Raw genomic sequence first — 7,500 nt, forward strand, 5'->3', positions numbered from 1 at the left:
TGTCCAGCATGGAGGTGGAAACAGATGTGTTAGCTGCAATTTCATCTCCTGTAGATATACAGTCAAATGAATTAACAGAGGTTTCATCTTTTGAAGATTTGAAACCAGATCTATCAACCATAGAATTATCATCTTCTGAAGACATAAAAACAGAACTAACAAAAAAATTTAATTTCCAGGAAATAAAACCTGACATGACATTTAAAACCCCTCAAGGTGTTAAACCTGATGTTAAACCAGAATTGTCTTCTGATGACATAAAACTAGAATTATCATTTTTTAATTTCCAGGATATAAAACCTGACATAACATTTAAAACCTCTCAAGATGTTAAACCTGATGGTACAACAGAATTTTCTTCTTCTGAAGACATAAAAGCAGAATTGTCAACATTGTTTTATTTGGGGGATATAAAACCTGACATGATATTTAAAACCCCTGAAGATGTTAAACCTGATGTTATACCAGAATTTTCTTCTTCTGATGACATAAAACCAGAATTATTATTTTTTAATTTCCAGGATATAAAACCTAACAAGTCGTTTAATACTTCTCAAAATTTTAATCCTGATATTACATTTTTAATTGAACAAATTAATGAAAAACCTGCTGCAACAGCAGTATTTTCAACATCTGAAAATTTAAAACCAGAATTGTCAACTACTGGAAATTTAAAACAAGATTTAGCTACAGAATGTTTATTTTTTGAGGAAAAAAAACAAAATGGACTTAAAGAAAATCTACTAATGTCTATGGACAAAAATAAGGTTGTTCATTCTCATCAAATGTTTTCTCAAAGTTCTAATATTAATATGCATACTAATATTCATTCTGGAGATAAGCCTTATGAATGTGATGTTTGTCATAAAAGGTTTTCTCAATGTTCTAAATTAAGAACACATAAAAAGATTCATTCAGGAGAAAGGCTCCATGAATGTGATGTTTGTTATAAAAAATTTAGTAGTATGAAGAATCTATTATGTCATAAAGTTGTTCATTCTGGAGATAAGCTATATGAGTGTGATGTTTGTCATGAAAGGTTTTCTCAAAGTTCAAATTTAAGTCAACATAAAAAAGTTCATTCAGGAGATAAACCACATGAATGTGATGTTTGTCACAAAAGGTGTTCTGAAAGTTCAAATTTAAGTCAACATAAAAAAGTTCATTCAGGAGAAAGGCCACATGAATGTGGTGTTTGTCATAAAAAATTTAGGGTTAAGAGGGTTCTATTACGACATCAAACTATTCATTCTGGAGATAAACCATATGGATGTGACATTTGTCATGAAAGGTTTTCTCAAAGTTCAAATTTAAGTCAACATAAAAAAGTTCATTCAGGAGATAAACCACATGAATGTGATGTTTGTCATAAAAGGTTTTCTCAAAGTTCAAGTTTTAGTCAACATAAAAAAGTTCATTCAGGAGAAAGGCCACACGAATGTGATGTTTGTCATAAAAAATTTAGGGTTAAGGAGGTTCTATTACGACATCAAATTATTCATTTTGGAGATAAACCATATGGATGTGATGTTTGTCATAAAAGGTTTTCTTATAGTTCAAATTTAAGTGCACATAAAAAAGTTCATTCAGGAGATAAACCATATGAATGTGATGTTTGTCATAAAAGGTTTTCTAAAAATTCTTATTTAAGAGCGCATAAAAAGGTTCATTCAGGAGATAAGCCGTATGAATGTGATGTTTGTCATAAAAGGTTTTCTCAAAATTCAAGTTTAAGTCATCATAAAAAAGTTCATTCAGGAGATAAACCACATGAATGTGATGTTTGTCATAAAAGGTTTTCTAAAAATTCTTATTTAAAAACACATGAAAAGGTTCATTCAGGAGATAAGCCATATGAATGTGATGTTTGTCATAAATGGTTTTCTCAAAGTTCAAATTTAAGTCAACATAAAAAAGTTCATTCAGGAGATAAACCACATGAATGTGATGTTTGTCATAAAAGGTTTTCTCAAAGTTCAAGTTTTAGTCAACATAAAAAAGTTCATTCAGGAGAAAGGCCACAAGAATGTGATGTTTGTCATAAAAAATTTAGGGTTAAGGAGGTTCTATTACGACATCAAATTATTCATTCTGGAGATAAACCATATGGATGTGACGTTTGTCATAAAAGGTTTTCTTATAGTTCAAATTTAAGTGCACATAAAACAGTTCATTCAGGAGATAAACCATATGGATGTGACGTTTGTCATAAAAGGTTTTCTTATAGTTCAAATTTAAGTGCACATAAAACAGTTCATTCAGGAGATAAACCATATGAATGTGATGTTTGTCATAAAAGGTTTTCTAAAAATTCTTATTTAAGAGCACATAAAAAGGTTCATTCAGGAGATAAGCCATATGAATGTGATGTTTGTCATAAAAGGTTTTCTAAAAATTCTTATTTAAGAGCACATAAAAAGGTTCATTCAGGAGATAAGCCATATGAATGTGATGTTTGCCATAAAAGGTTTTCTCAAAATTCAAGTTTAAGTCATCATAAAAAAGTTCATTCAGGAGATAAACCACATGAATGTGATGTTTGTCATAAAAGGTTTTCTAAAAATTCTTATTTAAAAACACATGAAAAGGTTCATTCAGGAGATAAGCCATATGAATGTGATGTTTGTCATAAATGGTTTTCTCAAAGTTCTAATTTAAGAACACATAAAAAGGTTCATTCAGGAGAAAGGCCACAAGAATTTAATGTTTGACATCCAAGGTTTTCTCAAAGTTCTTGTTTATCTTCACACAAAAAAAAATTCATTAAAGAGAGAAGCCTCATGAATTTGATATTTGTCACAAAAAGTTAACTCAGAAGAATAATTTGTTATGACATATAAGTGTTCTTACAGGTTATAAGCCATATATATGTGTAAAAGATTTTCTCAGTTCTTATTTAAGTGCACTTGAGAAGTCATTCAATAGACAAACCTCATTAATCAGGTATTTGTCATAAAAGATTTTCTCAAAGTCTTAGTCTAAATACTCATAAAAAATTCATTCTTGAGGTAAGTTAGGATATTCATCATGACTTAACACCAATTTAATTCATTTAAAAAAAAATTAATTCTAGAGCAAATCATTATTATTAAATATCCTTTTATAATCTTTTCTCTTCACATAACTTTAACTAGGGGTCATCCAATAGTGGGCCATAATTTATTAATTTTTATATTTGTATTATGAAAAGGTTCTTTTGTGGAAAAGTTTACTACAGGGGTCGGCTTGCATCGAGCCGCATGCAGCCCTTTTGATGTCAAGATGTGGCTCTTCTCTTGAGTTTCATACACACGTTATTTCATTTTCAAAACTCATAAAAATAAATATTAACATGCTTGCCACTGCCGACTTTTTCAAATAACTTTCAATAGGGAATGTTATTTCATTCAGGATGCATTTCTCTATCTGTCAGTATGCATTAATTAGACCTGAGTGACTTTGTTTTTTACTTTCTCGTATATACGAAGTATAGAGAAAGTCTTGTAATTGTGCAAAAAAAAAATTAAGATTTTTGCAGATCTTGACGTTTTACACCTCCCTGAGTCGGAAAAATCTAGTTTTGCAATCTTGTCCGTATGTCTGTGTGTGTGTCTGTAAACACGATAACTTGAGTATATTTACAGCTAGGTTGATGAAATTTCATATACAAGTATTGTATCAAAGTTGTATATCTGTATCAACTTTTGAGCGATTTCTGATAACCGGAAGTGGAACTTTTTCAAAAGCCTATAACAAGAGTACTATTTCAGATAGATAAAAATGATAAGTAAAATATCTAAATCTCTGCCTTCTTTTAAATTTTGAGTTATTTCCATTGACCGGAAGTAGTAATTAACGCTATTTCCGTTTTCTCAAAAAACGAATGTAAATTTATAAAGTACTAATAATATTACGAACTATTATGCACATTTTGTTTGACGTTCACTTGGTGTGCAATTCTTTTTTTTACGAGATTTTATTCTATTTTAAAAAGTTTAAGTATTTAAAATAGATTAAAAATCATGTCTATATCCCGAGTTCCCATCCCGTTGTTTTATATAAGAATATTTGAGAAAGTTTAGGGTAGATCACTTTGGTTTATTAGTTATTAGCTTCCTACAGTTGATCCGGGTACTGGATGGTGGAGTACGAGTAGGGTGGAATGTAAGTCAGATGTGGACAGAAGTGACAGATACTAATCAAATTAATATCCAAGTCAGTTACATGGAGCTTGAGGCCTGCCTGGCTAATAGCAGACATCTCTTGAGCCAGTGATGTCTGTAAAGAAAGACAAAAAATGGATTCTAAAATGGATTGTGAAAGTCTTATAGTTATATTATTTAATTACTAATCTTATCAGAACAGAGCTAGCTAAACTACTTTAATATGTTTTGTGCAAAAAATGTGTATGATTCTATATAAATAAATATTATTTTATATATAAAGTTATTTATTTTAAATAAAAAATTACATTTACTCACCAAATCCTAATTAAATGCCATAAAATTGAAATAAAAATGCTAATGGCTCTTTAAAAAAAAGGTTGCAGACCCTTTCTTTTTGTGTTATTTGTAAATATGTATGACAGGAGAAGTAAGCTATAACTTTAGAAACCCATGGTCGTATTGTTTACCCGCATGGTTTTGCTCAGGCCACACAGTTAATTTCCCTATTCTTTTCAAATTATATTAAATTGACAATTGACAAGGAAGTTAACCAAATCATTTACACTACTAACAAACAGCGCAGTCAGACATACAGCAACATGACAGAATATCAGGTTGACAGGTTATACGACCTCCATGACATCTGGCTAGCAGATACAGTGGCATCAGGCCAACAAGTAGACCAACAGCAGAGTTTCTTCCATGCATCTCTGCTCACACTGAAAACATACTTTTACCAGTGTCCGCCGCCGCCCCCCCCCCCCCCCCCCCTGGAGAAAAAAAAAGTCAGGAAGAAACACTGTCTAACAGTGACATCAAACTTTCTGAGCAGACAATAATCTTTTGTAACAACTTTTTCATCTTTTGCAATATGTCCTTAATCATTATATTGATAGGTATAGAATCTTAAATCTTATGATCAAACTCTACTGGCTGCTATGTATAACTCACACAGACCCTATGTAAAAACTGGCTACACCAGAGAAATTCTTATCTTTGTCCTTGAGATGTATTTATATATGTATCATCACTAATGCAGATATTATAGTAGATTGAATTCAGATTGAATGGTAATTTAGCACCTGGATAAATTAAATTTCTACTAGGAACCAAGTTCTTTATGGTTTGCAGATCAAGTTAAAATTTTACAATCAATGGCATTAAGATGTATAAAAAGTTGCTCATTATTGTTCCATTGACTAATACTTACTTTGTACTTTAGTTTCAGTTCTGATCAGTAAAATTATGCAATTAACTTTCTTTACAAACTTATTTGGTGAAAAATAAACTAAAAACTTCTATGATCATTGTTTGACATTATTTTATTAATTCCATTTAGGAACAACTCCAATCTCCCCTCCCCCTTTTTACATGTTTTATGGAACTAGCCTCAAGTTTCAAGTGGGTCCAACCATTGCTAAGGCTTATGGTCACTTTCTTACTTTTGCAAGATCATAATAGATGGGTTTTTTAATGTAATTAAATGCATTGGTAACATGTTATATATAGATTTTATCTTTCTGCACTCCTACTCAATATGAACGTTATGCCAAATCTCAGACACCTCTCTACATGCTAGCTGTTTAAAAATAATTCACAGTAATGTTCTTCGCATTTTTATATAGGATTTAGAGATTAACCACACATAACAAATACATAAATAAATATTTAATTTTTTTTTAAACGGCACAAATAAATAAAATTATCAATTTGAAGATAAGAGAAAGACTATTGTTACATTTTGGTATCTTTAATTCCAACAAAATGCAATTTTTGGTTTAGTTGTTATTTAATTTTGTACTTATCCATAAATGACGTCCCACTTTTTTTGCCCATACTTACCTCCACCTCTCGCTCCGTCACACCTCGTCACAAAAAGCCAGACCCCCCACCCCTAACATGACGTCCCTCCTCAGCCTACAAGCCCCCTCAAAATTGTATATATATATATATATATATATATATATATATATATATATATATATATATATGTAACCCTCACTCAGTGAGAATGCTTTTATCCTTTGAGGCGTTGTGGTTAAGATGGGCTGACCCTGAGATTTAGGACATACTGACACCGACAGTTGTTGTCAAGTACTGTCTTTATTCAAAAATACATCGAGCCATGACGGCGATGTAGAACAACAGTAGTACGACGATTAGAGATGCATAATGGAACAAACCAAAACAGAAGAAAAATAACAAAAAAGCTGTAGCCCTAAAACAAATGTAAACAAAAAATTACATCAATAATAATACCACGTGTAGGCTACAAAATATACGGGTACAATAAAATATGTTGCAGCCAGTACACAGTACTGCCAACAAGTACCAATAAGTAGTACAACAATAAATACTTAAATAACTCTCAACGTAACTAGTGTGCAACATGCAGCACTAGCATGAATACACAAATAAGTATTCTACAATAAACATAATTTATATAACCACACTACCTTCATTAGGTCTACATTGTTATGTCTACCTCTTGGTACCGACACCCTCCGTGTCCACAGGCAGCAGCCTTGCGTGTGACTGACACGGCTAGGCACGAAACTACCCATAGTCACATGACATGGGACACAGGTAAAATCGCTCATAGCAGAGCATGCAAAACAACTACATCAACAGTTCAGTTGCGGTCCCCCCCCCCCCTTGGCTGGTAACCATATGTATATATATATATATATATATCAGAGGCGTAGCGGGGGGGGGGGTGCGGAACGAACTGGGTGACACCATTTAGGTTGGAAGACACCCGGGAAGGATCGCTACGCCTCTGGGGGGTGACATCATTAAGTGCCGCACCGGGTGACACCCGACCTCGCTACGCCACAGATATATATATATATATATATATATATATATATATATATATATATATATATATATATATATATAAGCTCACAACTGTATTTGGTGGGTGACATCATTAAGTGCCGCACCGGGTGACACCCGACCTCGCTACGCCACTGATATATATATATATAGGCCTATATATATATATATATATATATATATATATATATATATATATATATATATATATATATATATATATATATATATATATATATATATATAAGCTCACAACTGCATTTCGCAGAATTTAAATTATAACGAGAGCAAAATCCATTAACGGTTTTGAAATGTAAATATCGATGTCTTAACATCCAATGTTATAAATTGGTTGAAAATATACGCATTTCTTTGATTATTCTTGCTTAAAATATTTCTTCACATTGAGTAGACAAGAACGTAGTCCTACACATGAGCGACTAAAGTTTATATTCACACAGATACATGAATTCTAGATGTATTTCATTGAAAAAAAGTCAATAGAAATAAAGTTACA

Source organism: Physella acuta, unplaced genomic scaffold (genome assembly GCF_028476545.2).
Source record: "Physella acuta isolate Inbredline_101_S28 unplaced genomic scaffold, ASM2847654v3 ptg001577l, whole genome shotgun sequence".
Classification (NCBI taxonomy): domain Eukaryota; kingdom Metazoa; phylum Mollusca; class Gastropoda; family Physidae; genus Physella; species Physella acuta.